This window comes from Cylas formicarius, unplaced genomic scaffold, assembly GCF_029955315.1.
Source record: "Cylas formicarius isolate icCylForm1 unplaced genomic scaffold, icCylForm1.1 PGA_scaffold_6__28_contigs__length_40554024, whole genome shotgun sequence".
NCBI classification, from domain to species: Eukaryota; Metazoa; Arthropoda; class Insecta; order Coleoptera; family Brentidae; genus Cylas; species Cylas formicarius.
In genome coordinates this window covers 35,703,613-35,727,825 of record NW_026844347.1, presented here as the reverse complement: position 1 = coordinate 35,727,825, position 24,213 = coordinate 35,703,613, and the positions used below count along the sequence as shown (strand labels likewise).

General features: G+C 32.6%; 1 protein-coding gene across 12 annotated transcripts in view; it reads right to left on the bottom strand.

Moving 5' to 3' along the window:
• The window catches only part of LOC132704166 (diuretic hormone receptor-like), a 325,297-nt gene that overhangs the window by 212,029 nt on the left and 89,055 nt on the right, over positions 1-24,213 (bottom strand). For 6 of the 12 annotated variants that reach the window (XR_009619241.1, XR_009619240.1, XM_060674010.1 and 3 more), the window contains one exon: positions 1,505-1,556. The gene's annotated coding sequence lies outside the window, so the exon portion shown is untranslated. Of the gene's footprint in view, positions 1-1,504; positions 1,557-12,133; positions 12,156-13,393; positions 13,611-24,213 lie in introns of all 12 variants that reach the window. The other 6 variants (XM_060674007.1, XM_060674003.1, XM_060674006.1 and 3 more) reach the window with 3 other exon arrangements.

Genomic DNA, 24,213 nt, shown 5'->3' with positions numbered 1-24,213 from the left:
TTTTTTTAATAGTTGGCCATGACGGCGGAGCGCAAGCGAAAAATAGACAATCGGTCAACCCTTGACACGCGTTCTTTGCCATTGATTTATTATTTGATTTAAAAGTCAGAATGTGTTTAGAAAATAAAAGAGTAAATAAAAAACAATATGATTGTTATAAAATATTGAAAACCAACAAAAGTATCGCATTTATCACGAAATAATATCAGAGAAAATATCCATAAGGAATTCCCGAAAAAACAGTTTTTTGGCAGAATTGAATTGATTTGAGGGAGCAGGTGTTTTAAAGTATGAGAAAGGGATAGTCTGACACAAACAGAATTATAAATTATTACACAACATGTGTAACTATTACATTTAAAATAAAATTCTTAAACTTAGAGTAAGTTGGATTTATTAGTTCAAATTTTCTAACTTCGATTTAAAAATTTCTTCTATTTGTTAAGTCTTCAGTAGCCTGGCTAACTACTAACATAACTTAACAGCAGTGTTATAGAATCATTACAATAGGAAAATATTAAATTGTCAGTTATTTCGGAAACTATAAATTTCCCGAAAAAGCAATTTTAAAGAAATGCCAAATCAGATACAAAAAATTACTTTTTATGTTTTATAAAATTTCATTTTTGTACTTCGTTTCTGCTCACCTCATATTAATTTATATCCAAAATATCCCCTTCCCGAATTAAGGCTCCCTTATTAATTATTTTAGGTCACGCAAACATAATTTTTGACATAAAATTAAAGATTGGTCGAAAATGGAAAAATTATAGATAAAACTATACAAATTTCCTATTCTGTCAATATTTATATAAAATAAAACGTATAATAATCTAACCTCATAAAAACAAAACGCCTGAAAATTGATTGATTGATTTTAGTTTCTACCGTTTTAAAAAAAATTGTTAGTCAGAATATAATGGCAATTACAGATCCGTAATAAAAGCGTCCAAGTTGACCGCCAAACATAAAAGAAATTGGAACACAAGAATTTACCATCTAAAAAATTGTTTCTTAATTAACACCAGCGTGAAATTATTAGTAAGTAATAGTTAAATTATATCACCACCACACACCACCACTTGGTTCAAAGCAGAATAAAAGAATGAAAGGTACAAAGTACCACACAAAGGTAAACAAGTAGAAAAATTCAGAAATAATATAAACAATCTGTTTTGTATTATACATACAGACTGACGAGCTACTCTATCTCCATTTTTATAATTTTTAAATCTTGAAATCCAAAATATAATTGTCAGGATTACTAATTATGCAAAGAAAAAGAAATTCCAAAAAAAAAGTTTGAAACTTTTAAGCAGCGTTTTCGCGTTTGAACGGCCTTATCTGGACCAAAGCTGAAACACCAAAGTTCGCAAAAGTAAAATAAAAGAACTCCTCGTATCAGTCCCCGTAGGCAAACTTCGCTGGAACTGAAAATCTCGAGCCAATTTGCATAGAAATGGATTATTTCTTCTTTTTTTTTTTCTCCGCGTTCTGTCCTTACCTGCATCTTATAAGGGCTGAGCGTCCTTTGGTGCCGCCCGTGTCGAAAAGATCTGGAACAGAGACAACGACAAATTACTTACGTTTCATTTGCATATTTAGACGACAATCTGGAAATGCTATTCACTCGCGAAATTCATGAAGTTTTGTACATTATTATTATTTGTTCCGGATTCAGATTACACCGAAAATAATTGTTTTTTAAATCTATTTCTAAGGTCTTTCGTTTTTAAATAATTTAATATCTCTCCCCTGTCCCCTCCGACATCAACTTTGTTATTTTAAATGGAACACCCTGTATATACTGATCTTTTTGGAATACTTGGATAAAATAAAGGTCAGTTTCTTAATTAATTCCTATTCGAATTTTGCATAGTTCAGGCAGAAATTCAGGTTATGTGTTTTTTTCTCATATTTTGATTGCCCCATTTAAAATTGTGTTATGACGCTACTGACCCAGTTATTGCAACGAAAATTTAACCACAAACTAAAGAGATGATGCACTACTCAATCAGTTTGATAGATGCACCTCAGCTTATACAGGGTGCCCCAAATACGTGGTGCCGTCTTGGCGAATTTAATTACCAAAATCTCAAGGTTTTCAGATGGATCACTCTATATTTTTATTCAGATATCAATTCTAAGACAAAAAAAATAAGGTAACTTTGTAATTCATCTTATATTTAAATTTTACTTACTGTTTGAGATATTCCAGGTATACGATAAGAACCGTACAAATTCTTATTGAATTTAAATCTGCCTACATTAGGTCACTTGTTGGCAATATTAGGTATTTTTTAAATAGCAAAAACATGATACTAATTCTTTTAAAGATATAATGCCCCAGATATACGAATAAAAATTATTGCTAGCAATAATATGTCGATATGTACAGAGTGTTCCGTTTAAAATAAGAACCTTGATGTCGGAGGATACACTTTTAAGACACCCTGTATCAACAAAATTATAATATTTTAAATCTTTAAGAGAGTCCAAGAAACTTTTGTAGGAAACTTTTTTTCGTATCTCCTATAGGTTTCCAGATCGTATAGTGGGTGATTTTATTTGGCACACGGTGTACATATACATTCACATTTGGGACAATATCTGCGTATTGATAGTCGGTCATATTTTTGCCGAAAACGTCGGCAAATACCTAAAAAATAATTGTCTATTTTAATATTTTTTATTCCTAACATTATTATTATTAAATAATATAAATTTGGAATGTAATTAATTAAAACAATACTAAATAAAATGTTGTGAGTAGGTCGATGAATTTCGCATAAAAACAAAATCCAAAAGGTCTTTCGAAATATAGAATCAGTTGTAGAAATTTCCAAATATTAATTTTTTAGTTTTCTTGTAATCTCTGGATTCTGGGGTTTTCATTCAAATTCTGCTTCTCTTATCACCTTCACCTTATCACTTTCTTTTCATCTTTTGCGCTTTTTCAAATATCGACAAAGTGTTAAGGAATTACCAAAAGAAAATCAAATCCTAGCAAGTGTCAACAAACTGGTCAAAAACAAAAGCATGTTGCGATGCTCTTCGTTTTTGGCTAAAAATCCTCAGAAACCAAATCGATGAGTTTCAACTTTTCCGCCTTTTCGGCAGTTAGCTTGGCTCACAGTATTTATGTTGCTAATTTTGAGCGACAATTCACTGTTTCTGTTATAAAAGATCTGATTTACTTTAGATGTCATTCCTGACGCCCTGCCTCATGTGTACTTTTATAAATACAGTATTTTCCGGACAGTGAGTCAATCGAAAGGCCTGCAAGATCTCCAGATATCATTCCAGTGGATTTTTTTATTCTGTTGATACCAAAAAATAAACAACGTATTATGTAATATTTAGAATTAGGAATAAAACTCACTCGTTTATTAAAAACTCGCTCCGCTCGTGTCAAATAAACTCGTGAGTCAAATGCCGTTTACCGCACTTGTTGCATAATATACTACTACAGCACCAGCTGAACGTCGCCAAAATACCATCCGTGACTAAAATCTACCGCTTGATCCTGAGTCACAAAGAAATATCCTACTGAGACTTTCCGTACTTTTCACTCAGTTCGCACAGTCATTTAATAACATCCCGTACATTGAGAGAAATAAACAGGTCGATCGGTGGTGAAACTCGATCGCGTGGGAAAGAACAAGTGCAATTCCGGAATTGGATTAAAATACTCGCCAATGGTAATTAATCTTCGTTTAACTTCGAAATATCGGCGGAAAAAAAGAAGGAGCACCGCAATTTTCTTAAAAATTTCGCGAGGAACGCCGGTGAAAAACGACCGCCCTTTAACCGTACGAATAAAATGGCGTCGAAAGCGACGCTTTTATTAAAGCCCGATAATTAATGATCACTCGGTATTGATAGCGACGCCGTTCCATAGATAGGCGTCGAGTTGGACCTTGCGGATAGAAAAGCGCTTGCATTAAAATCGAGATTCAAAACGGCGCCTTCATTTTCAACGGTATTTTGCCGCCATTTTTTTTATTCCAGTTCAGCTCCCCGTTTGATTTTCTTAAAAATAATAAATGAATTTAAAATTTTGAAAAAATAATTCGTAATTCAAAAACCTCCATTCCCATGAAGTGTTGCTAGAAGAAGAATATATTACCTTCTTTTCTGTATTCTATTACATTCATAAATGTCAATATGTAAAGACGACGTGTCCGATAAATACACCTTTTGAAGTTTTAATAGTGAGGCGAGTAGTAATAGTTGATCATCTTCATTTCAGAAGTGAGATGGATGATCAGCAGATTTAGGGTAAGGCAGAATACCGAACAAATTACACGTATTAAGAAAATGTTACTGGTTACTGAGAATAGGGAATTATTTTAAAAACTAAATTGAGGTGCGAAGTGGATAATTTTTCAGGAAAACTCGATTTCTTCGATTTTCGAAAGTAACAAGTGAATTTTAACGGCTCTCGTCTAATTTTGAACCCTACTAATTTAAAAAAAAAATTGACTGTGCAGTTATAAATAAATGTGCTAGGAAGAAAATTGGATTATAAATCCTAGTCCTGCTCTGATAATTTAATTTTGACATTAATTTTGCATTTAACCACAGTATATCTCTAATAGCTTAAAAGTTATCCATACAATCCGATTGAGAATATAATTGATACTATCATCAGATTCCTTCGAGTGGAAACTAACAAGACCCAGAAGGAATTTACTGGTGTGGATAAATGTCCAAGAGAGCGTAACTTCAATCGGGCAATTTATAAAAGCAGCGGACGCATTCGTTTTATCTTGAGATTACTCTTTTACCTGGCAAAAGTTTACCTCGCTCCGAAGCCATTAGACACGGGACGCCTCTTGCGCTAGAGCGGTAGCGTAAGGCGGAATCTTTGTTAATGGATAATAAGCACATTAATAAGCCTTTGTTCCCGTTTGCGAGCTCTCGAGAATGTACCGTGCAAAATAAAAGGCAGCGAGGGGTAAAGAGGCAAAAGGCCAAATAAACAGCCGAAGTTTGAAATAAGTTGCCAAATGCAAAAGGGAATAAAATTTGCGTGGGCGCTTCTGTACCGCAGGCGTACTCCCTGAAATTAAAACTATTAAAACACTACGTACAGGATCGTATTTCAACATTTCTGGAATAATTCTGTTTAATGAAAGCTTTGCATGTTTTATTGGAATCTTTTTATTTGATTTCTGTAATGGTTATTTTCTTGTCTTATTGTCTTACCCCCCAAAAATACTATCGTTTAAAATTTTGGTAAATTGATTATGTTTATTAATATGTTATGTCAATGCTATTTTGAAACAATACATTAATATAATTCATAATAAATTATTTCATTACAAGGATATGAATTACTAAAAATTCGAAAAATAATATTTTGGTAATTTAAAAAATGGCTAAATTAAATTAAACCATCGAAAAGAACCTAAAACGCATATAATCACGTTTTTTTTTTAATTTAAATGACTGATTACGATCCTGAAAAAAATAAAATTTAAATGCTCCATTCATTGCTGTTTAAAAGATCAAAATATATTCCATATTAAGCATTCCAATTTTCCCTCATAGAAGAAAAATTACAGGTTCTGATTGGACCACTTTTAAAACCTCAAAAAGTACTTATAATTCAGCGAAATTCCTCTGAAATTTCTTGAAATTTCTCCGGAATTCATTGCAGAAATCCTCGGACCAGCAGTACACCTCTGGAATTACGACCTATGAACAATAAGTAACACCATGTGATAATATATTTGATTTTAAGAAAATGGCCTAATTCTCAAGACAACAGAATGCACCATTTTACTTTAGGTTAAACTGGGAACTTTCCTAGAACTCAAATTGAGTATTTCTGTATTAAAAAAAGCAATCGGGTTTCTTCCAAATTTAGTTTACACTCCAAACCTTCGCTCATGTTCATGAAAATTAGCTTTCGTACTTAAAATTTAACTACCCTTATCAGACAAGAGGAAAATAGTTAGGTTTCGATCTAGAATACAATCGTCGTATGCGTACGTTGTCTCTTGCTGAGAAAAATTGTCACTATACTACTGGGATTTTGTATAATATACCGCCAAAAACTATAAAATGTTTAACTCCTCTAAAAAAAGTTCAAGTCAACTCTTTTTCAATAGGTTATCTACATGGAACCCTAAAGTGGTCAAAAATAGTTGTATTTTGAAACTTTTTATATATTTGTTGGTTTTAAGTAAGTGCCACTGTACTGCCCTACTATTTTTTGCGTTTTTCTATTTTTTTTCATTGTTATTCTGTAAAACACACTTTTATGTTAATAGTCTTAAGCTGCCGTGGTCACACCATACAAATGAAATGCTTTATCGAGTCTGATATTTTTAATAACAAGACTGTAAAGTTATATAAGTTCCAATACCCTTAAAACTTGTTATTTTACACTATTTCATTCAAAAATTTCTTAAGCACTTCCATTGTGTGGGCACAATACTGCAGCACAAACCATTTTTAAACTACAAAGGAGAACGATTAGGATTTTGTGTATCGCAGGCACCTTTTTTTGAGCCACAGGATTATGCCTTTACCTTGCATCTTCGTTTATTTTGAAATAATTGAAATGCTTCATACAAAGACACACTTACCGTCCACAAGTAAAAATCACATCATGTCAAAATCTGTTCTAGTTGAATTGCACAACGTACAATAGAACAAAACAAAACAAAATTAAAAGAGCAATGCTAGCTCACAGCTTCTATTCGGTTCAGGAATACTATGAAATTAATTAAGCCGTACACGCTGGCTTAAAATTAAATATCTGTTTCAATTTTTACTCGCAATTGTTGTATTTAACTTCATGAAATATTCTTTACGTATTTGAAAGATTGTCTAGTGTTTCGGTACGAAATTCACGATGCTTCTCTCAGGACGAAAAGCATTCTCGATACGCCCCAGCATAATTCTTGAAAATTTGAACGCTGTTTTAGCTATAGTGTCATTAAGTCATGTAATAATTACAATACATATTTTGAAGCCAGCTGAGTCCTAGTATCTAGGAAGAAACTTAAGGTCCACTATTGGAATTACAAAAGTGTCTGTCCTAAACAAATTAGTATTTTACCAATAATGCATTTTTAGACTCTTGTTACTTTCGAAAATCGATGAAATCGATTTTTTCGAAAGCATCTGCGCTCGTATAAAAACTTTATATCTCGTTAACTGTAAGTATTACGTGATCACCGTCAAAAAAAAAATTTTTTTGTCTGTCCATTCTCTGTTCGCCGTTCTCGTCTTTTGGTTTTTCCTAAATAACTTTCGAACCATTGGAGTTACAAAATTGAAATTTGCTTCCTTTTTAACTCTTCACGAGGCACATAGGCTTATAAGAAATGGCCATGATCTGACGCCGGTATCCATCTTTTTTTCGCTATTTTTGACTGTTTTTTGGATCTTACTATAAAACACGATAAGTGTCCGAAATTTGAAGCAATCGACCTCATATTTAACACATCTATGCAGCTTTACCCCGTGACGGAACCTATTGTAAATGGGGGGCTGGCGGTCGGGAAGTATTCGAAAAAAATAAAAAATCGCGCGTACAAAAAACATCATTTTTCAAAAACTGATTAGGAGACCCAAAAAATTCTTGAACCAGAAGACGCAAAGGAAACGGCTCCATAAACTTTTATTCTTGACAATTTTTCAAAAATATACAGGGTGCGCCCCAAATTCAAAAAAACTGAAAAATGGGTCCCCCTGTTACTGAAAATTGGCAATAATTTCAAATCTGTCTTTTAAATGTCACTTTCTTGTACATATAGCCCATATAGACTCAAAACTTTTGTATTTACGATTTTTAAGTATTGTATAGGGTCTTCGCCATATTTCGTGCAATAATAAAAAGCATAATAAATACAAATTTGCTACCGACTTCAGACTTGGGACAGAAGTAGAAGTCTGAACCCGCATTTAGACTATTTAAATTGGGAGCAATAAAATAACGCGAAGATTTTTTTTTTAATTTTTTATTTTTTTTGTGCATCCAGAAAAACAGCTTTTTCTCCAAAGCCATTCATACAAGGTGTTTTAGTCATGGACAAAAATCTAAAAGACCCTAAAAATTGTTCTTTTAGAGAGTAAATTATTAACCGTACATCAAAATTCGTACAAACAATAGTTAATCCGTTCTAACAGGGTTATAGGCCGTATCAAGGGCTACAATTTTTGTATTTACGGTTTTCGTCTATCGCATACGCTGTTCGAGATATTTGAAAAAATCCAAATGAAAATCACTATTTCTCGTCCTCATTCTAGACGCGCTGACGTTAACAAGTACTTTTTTGGAAACCATTTACTCCATTGAAAAAATTGGGATACCAGGAAACTAAGGAGATCCAGGGTTATATCCTCTATTTCGAACATTGTTGTTGAACTATTGGCGATACTTGAGAAACTGTCAAGACGGGGGCTGTCAAGACACGATGACGTCATTGATTATTACGGCGCACTGCATGGTTTCAGAAAAAACTTATTTTCTTAAAACCATTTACTATTTTCAAAAAATTCTAAGACTAGGATACGTGGAAGATCCAGGGCTATAACCTCTACTTCGAACATTGTTTGAATTGTTTGGATGTGTCGTTTTAGGGCAACAAATCTAAAATATCCTAAAGATTTCCGTTTTTCTGCGTAAACTATTGAAAAACCGTCAAAGATGGGATAATTTTATTTGAACAGTATTGTGAACTGTGTCGAGAGATAGTTTAAGGCTTCGTCTATAATACAGGGGACGCAGGATATTCGAAAAAATATAATTTTAAATTGCAATTAACAGTACAAATTTTAATATTCACCGAAGTAAGCCGTAACTTTGAAGTTCGACGAGATGTGAAGGACACTTTATACAGGGTGTATCCACAATCAAATTACATCGATTTTGCGAAAGTTCCATAGTGGTCCGCAGGAGCACGATAGAAAAACAATGCGTCCCTCGGGGACAAGAATCCGGGAAGCGCCTTCTTTTTAAAATAAAAAGCTGAGTCGCGCTATTTGCGATGAACTCGTCCCGCTCACCGACGATTTTTAGAAAGAAATCTTGTTATTATTATAGCTTGTTGTCATTATGATTGTAATATTCGGTTAATGTTGAATAGCTGAGATCAAGATCTTAAGCTAGACTTCGCCGTTTGAGATGTGTAACTATATTAGTTTGTATTAAGTGATTTTTTTTGTCTAAACCTTGTGCAATAATTTAAAATATCTCAATAAAAACTATTATTATTATTATTATTAACTAGTAAGCAATGCAGTTTTATTAGTGTTGTCTAAAATTTTAAGATAACTGTCCCCAATCAAATTTCCACACACACACACACTACGTTTTACGAAATCAAGATCGAAAAACCGTTTTTAGAATCTTCCTTTTTATCTGTCCAATTAGGAACCGAAATGTTATAAAACTTTACCAGCGGCGTTTTTTGCATACGCGGACATCTCCAGGGGTTACACGCTTCCAAAAAAAAAAAGTTTCCTAGTGGAAAACTTTGCGCCGCGAATAAATCATCCTCAACCGTGAAGTTTTACGAAATCAAGTTTCGTAGGTTGAGCGACGTTTCGAATTTCCCGCAACCTTATGAATAATAATAGGCTGTACGTTTAAATGAAGTAGGCTCCCACAGGGTCCGCTCCGCGAGTTCGAAAATCACGTTACGTCATCTTTTACATCTTGCTTTTATAGGTTATAGCTACTGCGGCGATAAAAATTGATGCGCCACAGGCGGTAAGGATACTTTCTTAAAAAAAGGAAATGATTTTACCTGTACTTTGTGCCACTTTAACTCGTTTTACCAGAACATTTAACGGGATCTTCTTATCGAAGCAACAGAAAGCCAATTTTCATAATATTTTCTTGTTTGATTGAATTTCGCACCATGTAAAATGGATCGGCTTATTTTGTCACTGATTCGATTTGCCCGTCCGTCAAGAAATAGAAAGGCGTCCCCGAATCATTATAATGCCTTTTGCTTTTCTTTTAGACATAAAATTATATACATTTAATTTATTCGAATTGCGCTGAGTAAAAAAATGAAAAAAACAAAAGTCAGGTTAAGAGAATTTTAATATTTAACCCATCACGGAACCATGTCAACAATAGCACTTAAGTAGACAACCACGCAAAATGCTAGGATAATCAACAAGATTGCTTTCGGAAAATCGTCGCTGGGCGGGGCAAGTTCGTAGCGCCTAGCGCGAAGCAACTTTTTATTATAAAAGAAAACAACTTCGCGGTTTCGTGTGGTAAAGGGAAGCTTTGTTTTTCTATCGTGCTCCTGTGGACCATTATGGAACTTTCGCAAAATCTATGTAATTTAATTGCGCATGAATCCTGTATAAAATGTCCTTCTAATCTCGTCGAACTTCAAAGTTACAGCAAAAATCGGTAAATATTAAAATTTGCACAAGTAACAGCGTTTTCGAATGATATTTGTTCAAATATCTGGCGCCCTGTATAATTGGCGAAACCTGAAACTCTCTCTCAACACAGTTTGCGATACGGTTCAAATAAAATTATCCCATCTTTAACGGTTTTTCATTTATCGACAATAATTAACCCACGAAAACGGAAATTTTTAGGATCTTTTTGATTTTTTGCCCATGAACGACACACCCTGTATATGATTCAAACAATATTCGATATAGAAGTTATGGCCCTGGATCTTACACATTTCCTCGTTCAAGAAATTTTTGAAAATACTATATGGTTTTGAAAGCCCTGTATATAATCGAAAAAATGCCTGAAATAAATGTTATTGCACTGGATCTTCTGCGTCTGCTGGTTAAAGAATTTTGCCGATCGGATGAACGATCATGGAGGAAAACATATTTTTCTGGAACCTAAAATTACCAAAAAAAAAAAATCAAAAATTATTAAAAAATACTTGGTAAAATTTGATCCCACCCAATTTCTACCATTTAAATGTGGAGACGGACTTTTACTTCTCTGCTAAATTTGAAGTTGATATCTGCAAATTTAGGACACTCAACACATTACTCATTTAGCACGGAATATCGGGAACACCCTGTACGATAGGTGAAAACCTTAAATACAAAAGTTTTTTCTGTCTAGACGCGCTATATCGCAATATAAAAGAAAGTGAGATCTGAATCATAGTCTTTCAGTTATAACCAATTTTCAATAATAGGGGGACCCATTTTTCAGTTTTTTTGAGTTTTCGGCGAATCCGGAATATTTTTGCATTTTCTGGTTTTTGAAGAAAGATGTTTTTTTTAGACCCTTGCACACGAAATTTTTTATGTTTTTAGAATATTTCCCGACCCTTCAGCTCCCCTATTTTCAATTGGTTTCGTCACGAGGCAAAGCTGCATATATATGCCAAGTATAAAGACGATTGCTTCAAATTTCGGACACTTATCGTGTTTCATAGCAATGTCCAAAAAACAGTCGAAAATCGCGAAAAAAAGATGGATACCGGCGTCGGATCAGGGCCATTTCTTATAAGCTTATGTGCCTTGTGGAGGGTAGAAATATTAGTTAAGAACGTATAAATAAGTTTTAGTTGTTAGTATTTGTATTGTATTGTAAGTATTATGAGCAAGTTTTCATAAAAAGTATAAAATGGCAATGGGTTTAGAATATACCCTTTTGGAAATCATATTATAATTTCGCATTTTTTAAAATATACTGTTAAAACATAAAGTCGTTCTTTGTTTCAGTTATAGTTGGAAAATATACTAGAAAAAGCAATCGCTAACTAAAAGAAAGAAAACTACTGCAATACTTATCAGCAGTCCATTTACGGTGGAACTAAAAGAAAAAGAATATATATTGTTCGTCTCAAAATAAAGGGCAGAACTTCTTAAAAAATGAAGTTTATAAATAAAATATTAGTTGAGAACGTATAAATAAGTTTTATTTGTTATGTTTTTGTAAGTATATTTATAGTTATATAGAATTATGAGTAGGTCTTTAAAAAGTGTAAAATGGCCATGGGTTTACGTTAAAACGGCATAGCTATGCCATTTCATACGAAGAATATGCCCTTTTAGAGATCTTATTATAATTTAGCATTTAAAAAAAAAATTGTTTCAATTATAGTTGGAAAATAGACTAGAAAAGGCAATCGTTAACTTAAAGAAAGAAAATTCCTGCAATCCTTACCAGCAGTCCATTTATGGTCGAACTGAAAGAAAAAGAATATTTTAAACGAGAGAAACAAAGAAGTACAAGGCATGCATTTGGAAGATGCCTTTGAAGAAGAATGCTTATATAATAAGTTTCACAAGTGTTCGTTGAAGAAGAAGAAGAAGAATGATGCCTTTTGTATTTTCTGTTGTTAAAAATTATCGGTATTACAAGCAATAATTTAAAATATTTTGTAGTTTGTAAGCAAACCAATTATAAATAAAATATATAGATTAGTTAGTTAGTTAGTTTTTAACAAAATCTTAATTTTGTGTCTTCGTTTTACCCATGGTGGTATAAGAAAACGGATAACGGCGCTTTTCCCTTATTCTGCGTTAAAAAAATAGATCTAAATCAAAAACATTTTATTTTAATATAAAAGTAAAGTTTTCGATCAGCCTCCCCTCCATATTTAACATGAAAGTATTTTCTTTAATGAGCATGACAAAACAAAAAAAGTCCCGTAAAGACTTTCCAAAGTAGTATCCAGTTTAAGATTTGAGGATCAAAGAGATTTCAAAACAAAACCTGAACACTGAAAAATTATAATAAATTTCATAGGCTCGCAAATAGCAACATCGGCCCACGATTCATAATTTGGCTTTCTGTTTGTATCATCGATATCATACTCATAGATGGATTGATGCAGTTACTCCTATGTTTTCTTCCTCTTCAATGCGCCTTTGGTATGATTCAGTGGCAAAAAACTTTAAAACAGCCAAAATTGTTTTGTACCCTCATGACACTCATGTAGGCAAATAATTTAGAAATTTGGTACATTTCTTTGGACAGGCGCGATATTTTAATAAACTAACCGTTCCAGATTCCACTCACATATCTATTTCCGGTCTTCCAATTCCTCAACAGCGTCCTCACTTTGGAGCACATTTCGTGCTATGAAATATATAACCTTCATTCTTCTTCTTTTTTTAACCTAACGTATATTTTAGTTACACAATACAAAGAATCACGAGATCATGAAGAGAAATATTTACGTGCTGCAAAATAGCACAGAAATAATATTTTCTTTTTATACTTTTTTTTGTTTCTTGTGAGATATATAGGTTAGGAGCTGGGACTCATTTTGAAAAATTAGTGCTGTCAAATTATCGGCGGCCATGTTGACTGATGAACTTCAAAAGTTCAAGTTTAGTATTATCAAAATAGGCCACGGCATATACGTTTTAAAGCAGTCAAAACCAAATATCCTGAAAAATACCAGACGAAGATAATCACCAGACAGGGGTAAATCCGAACTTGCTCATTAGTCTGTGGACGCCTCAATGGGTCTGCAGCGACTTAAATGAACTTCGAATCGCATCCCGTTTGACGTTATCGCGAACGGTAGCCCAGGACGTAAGCCGGATAACGAGACGCGATCCTTTGCATTAATTTCACACCAGCGGTGCTCCACAAAAGTATTCTATGTTGAACTTATTCCTTTTCTTTACATCTGCAAACGGAAAATGTAAAATTTACTGACTCGTTATGCATAGAAAAATTATTCGAGAATTGATTCAAATATTCACGCGGCGGTTGCCGTGGTTACCGACGGACTGTCTGCGCCCGCGCGGCATAGCGACCGCATTCACTAGAACGAAAATCAGTATAACTCATTTATAACAGTAATCAGGTAACAATTCGTACCAACATTTAAATAAAATCTTTAAAAAACGGTTTTAACTATTTAATTTAAACAGCGCTTAAAATTAAAAAAAATTATTCAATACAATTTCTTTGTTTATTTTTCTTTGCATTTGAGAATTATTCTTTATGTGTAAAATCCTGCTCAAAATATTTGCATATCATCGACAAGCCCCATCCGGTGTAAATCGCATTTCCTGCCGACAATATAAGTCATTAAAACCATCGATAACGCCATTAACCTACCGAAGTATACGTATTAGCAGTGCTCAGTCGCCGTCAACCCATAACTCGGCTAATGTAACTAGGAAGAGTTAAATAGAAGTGCCGAAAGGGCCCTTCTAAATCATATTAAACTTCGTGAGAATCCGGCGCTAAAAAGCACTTTGGCGACCAAATCGTGTTAGAAAGTTCCATTAGATTGTCGTTTTTCTTTTGTCTCGGTTTGAAAAAAAATTAAGTGAGATATACGACGTAGTTCGTCAAGCACATCCGGTGCTTTTCAAATAATAAAGATTTTTTAAAGTTGTGACAGTAAAGTTAGGGATTTTTTTTTAAATTTTCGGTAAAATATTCAAATGTTTTGTTATAAGCATCACAATTTATAAAACTTATTAACAATACGAAAATGATAATTCAGTTTTTAGTTTTAAAAGAGATTTGCCAAAATGGTCAGACTTTGCTTATATTTGTTCCTGGACTGTTTAGGTACTGTGAAATTTTGAAAAAATGAAATAGATTTTTAATAGATATTTATTATTTTGTTAAAATAGTTATTGTAAGAGAACAGTGTTTTTACTTAGTTAATGTGCCTTTGGTAAATACATCTAATTTTTCAAAAATACAAAAAAAATTGTCCAATTTTTTCCATACCGTGTGTATCATTTTTACTTCTTTTATGGATTTATTTATTTATTTACTCTATGAGAAACAAATAGGATAAATCCACAACTAAAGCATCTTAAGAATAAACTAACAATATTATATGACACTTTGTCAACAAAAAAGATAAAAAATACGTATAGAACTTACGTTGAATTGGTTTCAGGATAAAAATTAAAATATATAACAATAAATATAACAATCCAAGCCAATCTTATAAATAGATAACATAATGAAACAGTAAAAATTTGAATCCTGTTTGAGACATAAAGTAAAGTGAAAGCAAGAAGAAAGGAATGAATTAGATTGTGGCTATGGGTAAAACGGTCTAGATTTAGGTTAGTGTGTGTGTGTCTACCTAACTTTGCCACCAATCGATCTATGGTTCTCCCATATAACGACTAGAGATATAGAGGACCTGCCTATGCTGATAATAGCCAACATGGTCGGTGACAAATCGCTAATATGTTTGGATACGGCATTTTTAAGCCAATATTTTCTATAGTGCACCAGTGTCCGATATACAGCAACATCGGGGTCTAACGGTAAGCGTCTTCCTTAATCGTGTGAGCTTATGAACAAATCCAGATCTGAGCAGTAACTCTCAGCATTTAAAGCAAGGGGGAAAGGAGCATTTTGAGAGTTATTTGTGTTTCGGTGCAAACTAAACTAGGGTTACTTAAATGCGATGTGGTCTTGTACGGTCCCCAAAGAATCTCGAAACCTTTAAGATGTGGTTATACCGACGAATTCTTGGAATATCTTGGGGATCATAATTACAACAAAACCGTTTTTGAAATACTTCAAAAAGAGACCGAAAAAGGGACATTATTAAAAAACGCAAGTTAAAATAAGCAAAAGAGTTATGGTCTGCTTCTGCTTCAACCAGAGAAAGACCTTAAGCAGAAGACGCAAATCACTTTGCTTATCTCCAACATCCGGAATGCATAAGCAAATTCAGGAAAAGATTGGCGTTTCTGAACTCATAGGTCGATATTATCGAATTGCCACATTAAATGGTTATTCTTGCTAATATAAAACAATATCAATCAACAATCCTTCGATCCAAAGTAAATTAAGTAAGTTAAGATTTTCTTTGTAATAGGGACATTTCAAAAATGTAATCTGTACCTAAATGATAGAAGCAAAATTTATTCTGCTGTGTACATATGCAAGATGGAGAATAAATAAGAACTAAAAGTTCAAATCACATCACATTTGATAAAGACACGGTGTTCTGAACTTTTAGTTCTTATTTATTTTGATAAATGGATTTTCATCAAGTAAAAGCCACCTCAGTTCAAATTTTGCAGGATAGAGGCCGAGATAAATCCAGGCGCAGTTGAAAACCTTACTTGCTTTCACGGAGATCACAAGATCAAGAGTCACTATAACTCATTTCTAACAGTAAAACCAACAAAGCATTTGAAAATAAGATCATATGACAGTATTAATGTGATATTCAAGTATCAGCTCGTCCAATATTGTTCTTAACTGAAGCATTAGAAATACAACAATACAAACATTTGAACAACTAAATAAAATAAATACAAACGTTTTTAAGAGTTCCCTAAAAATTATTTTTCTCCCATACCCTATTACTGCATAATCCGATCTGATTACAGAAAATGTGGTCGATCGTCTCGAATCACCTTCGCGTTAAATTTGCGCCGTCATATTTTGCCCAAATCGAAATTGACAGAGAAATGAAAAATATATATTGCGTTTCAGACGGCATCGAGGAAGTTTCCGTTTTGATATTTCTGATATGTTTATTGGAAGTTACTTTGATGGCAATTCATATTCCTTCTTATCGTTGGACACATTTGACGTAAAATAAATTGCCGGAAATAAAACAATTTTCTATATAAAGGGAGCATCAATATTAATGCACCAGTTATATATTTTAGTTGTAGTTTAGACTTTTAGAAATGATTTTATGGAAAACAGTTTAATTTAAATTCAAGTTTAAAAAAAAAAAACACAGTTTTATACTCAATGTTTGTTACATTCTGTGAGTATCTATCTAAGTCAATGCATAGCTCCATATTTTCTCAGAATATGTGGAATAATTGTGATTTATTTCAAATATTTTAATAATAAAATGTAATTGTTACTTTGACATTAAATTCCGTATTTCATTTAATTAATTAGATAAAAATGTGAACAACAACCCAAAATTCTGCTAAAACGAGAAGCTATGCGATGACTTAGACATATACCGAACAGTATTGGCATAAATTCCCACAGAATGTAACAAACATTAAGTATAAAACTGGTTTTTCTTTAGAATACTCTGTAAATGCCTAAAACATAAACTTAAATAAAAATGTTTCTTGTAACGTGATTTCTGAAGATGTAAGGTACAATCAAAAGATATATATACCCAAATTGAGTCTGTAGTTCGCGAAAAATTGAATTTTGGAATTGACGAAAATTTTAATGGTGCTTTAATTTTGAGGTGGTGTGTATTATAAACATAGAATAATTCAAAACTTTGGACATTTAAACAGAATAGAAGTATAGTAGAATTTTTAAAAAAGCTGCTTGTCGAATTATTTCAATATTCATATAGTCCAAAACCGATAATATTAACTAACCAGCATCTCAAAAAATGCTGTCACAAATTATAGAATAGAATGGTATAATAAATGTTAATATCTAATATTTAAATTCAATACACTTATTTTATACAATACTGTATCATTTCTATAAAAAATATATTAATTTAAATATAGATGTAGTTTCGAAACAGAAACCTGTCATTTTGATAAATTTTAATCAGTATGACCAACGGCAACGGGGCTTCGAAAGATTAGACAATATGTCACCTGCAAAAATCCTATGGTCTTGATTTCTGAAAGTAATCTCGCTTCAGGGAGCACGTGCCTGAAACTAAATGGCCGGTCGATTTTTCAGCAGTTTCTTTTATTGCATCGTTTGTCACGGGCGCGGAAAAACAATTTGTGGGAGCTTATAACTTGATTAAGACAGGACAGTAGAACCAAGTGGACCAAATTGGACACATTCATTTTCCGTTTTTTAAGATCGTGTGAACAAATTATTATGTTTACGGATGACCCTTGCCATTACAGAATATATATAGCATATTTAAAAAGGTATGTACGGGGAGATAGACCTACACTTTGAAAATATTTTATGAATGTCCGAAAGAGCCTTGCCATTTCAATATTTCTTGTATAAAATTTGACATATTTTGGCTAAAAATCTTTCTGAACCGCATCAGTATTGTACTGTACTGTCTCTCCGAAATTCACTGTAATTGTCGTTTGCTAGCCATGATGCTTCGTTTTTTTGAAACGAAAGATGGCGTCAACAGAATTCTCTAATCCTTTTGCGTTTCTGACCTACATGGTGAATTTGAACTAGCTAGTTTTTTCAGATTTTTTTTTTTAATTTTGAATTATGACATAAAGTTGTGTATTTTTATATGTATATGTCTATGTATGAATCTACGTCATTGTAATGCATTTGTTTTTAATTCGGGTATGTATTCAATATTACAATATTTTAATGTGTCTTTTTATAGTCGGTTATGAAAAACAAATAAATAATTATTATTTAATATTTATTATTATTATTATTATAATATTTAAGAATTATATTAAACCAAAACATCACATATTCAACAATTAGTTAATTTCATTTCATTAATATTAATTTTTATCTAGTACTAAATTATTATTTCGACTTCAAAAGTTTATTCCAGAAGTATTTTTATCCGTGTTATCTATTTTTCTCTCTCAAAATTAGTTTAAATTTGGAATAGTCTAAATGTAAATCTAAATTTACAGCTAAAGAAACTGGTCCAATTCATCCCCATTGTAATTGAATGCAGTATTTTCATAATTATCTTGTTCTGCCTGACCCATTAGATATTATAAGGCGTGCTTGCACATTTCTTAATTCTCTTTCAGTGGCATTACGCAGATCTTTCCTTGTATAATGCTGATATTTGCAAATTTGATTTTGAACGTAATGAAGTTATCAAGTACTGATAAATCGGAAGACCTGGGTGGCCATATTACGAGCTGAAATGTTCAAATTTTTAAGATATGGGTAAAAGGATACGGCGATGGCAAAAATGGTAAAAAAAAAATTAGACCTACTATGCTGTGTATGGCCGAAGTCCACATTTGTTTTTCTTATTTCTTATTTCTACATTTTCAAAATCCTCATTAAAACTGCTTTTTCAATCACGTGTAACAAAATTATGTTTGGTTAAGTTAAATTCTGAAAAAAAAAACGAAAAGATTTCCGGATAGTAGGCTTTGATATTGCTATCGTAAATAATAATGAGTAGAAAGGAGTCAATAAAATTAGAGAGAGAGGATCGAGAAAAGATCAACCAAAAAACTAACAATATCGCCATCCTGAAGTCCCCGGCAAGGCAGTTCACGATGACGTAAAGTCAATCTGACGTAAAATGTACGAGGGCACACTTTGCCAGAAAAAATTTTCTTTATTTACATCTGGAGGATTATTCCTTTTGAACTTAGTAAACCTCCTGTAGGTGACAAGGTTGTCCTTCACAAGCCTAAATATAACTCTACCTGGTTGACGTCTTCCCGAATATTTATTTAAATACGGATTTCGCTGCGTTTCTACGGCAGAGAATAAAACCCAAAACATATACTTATCACTATTTGAAAAGCAATTCATTTTAAAACAACACAACTGGATGTTTCAATAATTACGAATCACCTGGGATACGCTGGCAAGGCCAATATGATGAAAAATAAACGCAGCGATATCAAAGCCTACTATCCTGAAATCTTATTTTTGTTATTTTTTTCCGAATTTGTCTTGACCAAACGCGCATATTTAAAAAGCATTTGTAAAGAGTATATTGAAAATGTAGGAATTCAATATTAGAAAAACAAAAGTTGACTTTGGCCGTACATAATACGTCTAATTTTTTTTGACGCCATTTCTAGCATTGCGTATCCTTTTATCCATGCCTTGCAAACTTGAACAATTCAACTTCTATAGTATTAGTATATTTACTCGGTATCGGAATTTCGGTTCAATCCCACAAAATCGATTATCAAGGTATACAACCTCCAAGGATTCGCCTTTTGTATAATTTGGGCAACAAAATTTCCATAAGTGGACTTTTCAATTTCTGCCGCTGTAGGCAAATATCCGGCGAAAATTGGTTCTCGCCTCTTAACCTCTGAAGTTTCCGTCCAAGATTTTCTCCAAGATACATACTCCTGAGCTTTTCAATGAGAACGTAAAAAGAAATTAAAATAACCTCGATAATTAGATTGACATTTCTCGACAAAAATATTCTATTCTTTGGTGGCGGCACTGCCGGCAGCGAACAAACATGGCGGAAAATAAATATTGATTGATTATTGATATAATATAATTGATGGAATTGATACAACGCCTTAAATCATTGTGTTGTTGGTCGGTTAACGATTTTTGTGGCGGTATTATTGTATTTAGATGTAATTGTAAGTCGATGTTTTATTAAAGAATGCAATTTTAATTGGGTTTTCTCCGGAGACCATAAATTCAAAGCGAATTTTTGCATTGTACGTGTGTTGATGAAATTAGAGGTAAAAATGTTGTCCATTAATAAGCTATGTTGCAAAAACATACTTCTTTTTTGTGCATCATCAGTAAAATATCATAATAAACCATATTCACTCACTCATATGAAAACAACCATAGATCTAATAACTAATGGATGGAGCGTATGGATAGAGAGGATATATACACGGTGTTTCAAAACGCATGTGCCATCGCTGAAGGGGTGATTCTTCAAATAAAAAAACAAAAAACAGAAAAAATAAAAAAAGATTCACATCCTGTTCACATATAAAAAAAAGTTTTATTTTTACTTACGCACCCTGCATGATTCATATTTGGTCCCATACATTTTAGTGTTATTTTTATATTTTTTCAACATAGTAACCTCATGCTCAGCATGCCAATGTATGTTAGTTTTGTGTAGTGTGTTCTCTAAACAATGCACTAAAAAACTCAAGTGAAAGGTGTGGCTGATTGCATTAGGAGGGAAAATATTCAGCCTTCAACTTCGGCTGCAATTTGTAGTAAGCATTTTAAAACTGCAGATTATGACAATAAATTTCGTTTTCTAAAACAACTTCAGAAAAAAAAAACAGAGAACAAGAAATCTACGTTAACTAAAACTTGTTTGGATTTTCCTTTGAGTTTTCCATTTAAAATACCCATACTTGTTGGGAATTTTATTGGAAATTTAACTTCTGAAACTATAAAGCACATGCAGGCATTCCAGTTATGACTGCTAAACATATAATTTAATCTCTCTTTCATTTCAATTGGATATTTTAAATTTAATATATTTTTTTAAGACTGTAAATCTAAAGTCCACTTCCTATTGAGGAATACGACGAAGGTGGTATTTGAATAGGCTAAAAAATGTAGCGTCTGCCAATCACAGTTTGAAGATAAACTTCATATAATTTAATTTTACCTCATCTGTATGAAACAATTAGTACATGTGGCTGTTTACTAAATAGAAAAATAGCATTTTTTATTGTCTTTTTAACTATATACTTTCTTTAGAAGGACGAAGCGGGAAAAACACACTACTGACAATATTCTCTACACATTTTTATTCCATAGGGGAGAGTGGGACAAGGCGGACCACTTAAGCTTTTTATTATTTTTTGTGGTTTATAACCATCTCGTCGATTAATTTTTCATATTTTCACGAAATTATATATTTTTACATGACAATTGTTTCAACAGCACCGCGTCTTTATCAAATGTGATCACATCACATCACAATAACATTTGATAAAGGCACGGTGTTGAAATAATTGTCATGTAAAAGTATATAATTTCGTGAAAATTTGAACTTTTTATTTTGATTAATTTTTGAATAGCTTTAACCAAATTTATCCAAATTTTGGCGCATCTTGTGGCCGTCGTGCCCCACTCTCCCTTATTTAAAATGTTATACATAAACTTGCTGATCAGTAACTATTTGTCTATAGATTAAAAAAATTATTATTGGTATTTATAAGATTTTCGAAAGCTCTGGATTTAGGCTAAATTAATTAATTTTTAAGAGGTCCATTTTACCCCTGGTATTACACGAAGAGCTAAAAATATACAAATAACCAGAATATATAATTATAAGAACGAAAAAAAATTTTGGTTGATTTTTGAGATTAGTCTCCTTGTCCCAGGGGGGACGCCTCGCCCCACCCGCCCCTGTACCTATACCATTCCAAAGTTCCTTGACTTCCCGGCCTTCACAAATACTTGCTAAAATTATAAATTATCCGCATTATTGCCACTTTTTAACAAGCAATATCAGTTTCTCTATTAAACATTTTCTTCACTTCTTTGGGCAAGCAATTAAAATAAAACAAATTGTCTAAATCAAATTTGTTAAATTATAAATAGTGTCACTGTTTCCAAGTTTATTTTATTCGCTAAATAACGCCTAACGCGTAATTCGTATTACATTTATAACAGTAATTACAACTTTGCTTTATGTGTTGCACATTATATGCAAAATAAAAGTTAGTGCTTACTAATCACTTGCACGAATCTGTTGTTTCATTTTAACTACAAGAGAACTATAAACCCGCAATAAACAAACCTTCCAGAGCGTGTTATATCTTTTTTTTTTATTAAATTTAGGATATAAAAAATCCTTGGGAGCCTTGTATAAAAGAAAAATTCTTCAATGTCCATTGGTTCGTGTGTAGACTATAAAATAACGCGTTTGCAATCTCTATTGAGTTCAGAGTTTAAAACAAAAGATTTGAGAAAAGCCAGAAAATGTTGAGGAATGTAAATTAGAAGGGATAAGGAAAAAGTCATCAAAATTATGTTTATCAAAACCAAATTTGTGTTACACAGTTAGTTTTCTAACACAGTTTAAAACTTGTTATAACAGAAACATGCTGAGAACTTGCTACAAGAGTACTAAAGTGTTTACAAAGAACAAAGTATTGTTGTTTAACTCTTGGTAAAAGTAATAGGGACTCAGAAAGATGTGTTGATGCTGATTGGGAAATATTATGTTATAAAGGTTACGTATTTAAATTGTCTAATTCACAAGTTGTTATGGGAATATAAGAAACAAAAATCAATGTCACTCTCTGGTACAGAGACAGTATGTAGCCATCTTTGCAAAGAGGCAATTTATTTACAAAATTTATAGTTTTATATTTTACTTTATACTGAATTATTTGGTAAGATAATTAATTACATTCACAACGATAGCCAAAGTGCTCAGAAAATGTTAAATAACCCAGTGTTTTATAATAAGAAAACTAAGCACACTGATGATCTGTTCATAGATATAAGAAAGTGACCAATTGCTTTTGAATGGGATTATCCAAGGGGGCGACCCTTACATACAATGCAACAAGATTATTACCTAAAGTTTCGGAATTTAAATTCAGGTTAAATTGTGGTCCGTAATAGAAAATAATTTTATACCTAAATGTGTTTAATATTCTTTCCCTTGGTAAGTTTATTAGTAATCATTCTTATTTCGTGTGTAATGCAGGGTGTGTTGAATCGTGTGCGAATTATGCAAAATATGTGCGAGTCTAGTGTATCTCAGGAGATGCTCCCGCCCAAATGTAAAAAACATTATTCTATTGAGACTAAGGAAGTTATAAACAATGTTTATTTGACTCTCATTGAACGTGGTGCCAGCCAGCAAACATCTTTAGAAGAAACGGCCACAATGACGAAAATTCCAACACCAACTGTATGGAAAATTGTGAATAGTCCCATTTCAGCGAGGAAAAAAAGAAGCGATGCTGATGTTTTCCCGAGTGTAGATGAAAGTGATCAAGATATAATACGGCGTAAAATTTACCAGTTATACGAGGAACAAAGCGTGCCTACATTAGATATTTTAATTAGGGGGCTTGAAAAAGATGAAACCGGTGTTAAATGTGGCAAAACTAAATTACGGATTTACGGTTTTAGATTTAAAAAAATTGACAAAAGGCAAGTTTTAATGGAATCTTTTAGAATTCGGAAAAATTAGGATTTACAGCAAAGGCCAATTATTTACTTGGTTTTGGTTTATTGGTTCGACACTTATGATACTCCGGAAAATGGTTGGTTTGACTCAACTGATAAGTGTAAAACAAACGCGCCACCAAAAAGAGGTAAAAGAATAATTATTTTGCATGCTGCCTCTAAAGATAGTTGGATTTCAAATGGACTTTCTCTGTCTGCGAAAAATATTAAAGATTCTTCTCTGGATTACTATGAAGACACCACCGCTGATTTATTTGAAAGTTAATTTAAAAACAAACTAGTTCCGTACATTCCTCCTAATAGCGTAATTGTAATGGACAATACAAGTTCTCACAGTAGACATTTGTCTAAAACCCCTTCATCATGTGACACAAAAGCGACAATCCAATACTACATGTATAATAACGACATTTATTTTCACGAAGATTATACCAAAAAGCAATTAATTGAGGTTCTACAAAGCTTGAACCTACGCCTGTGTTGGTTATCCAAAA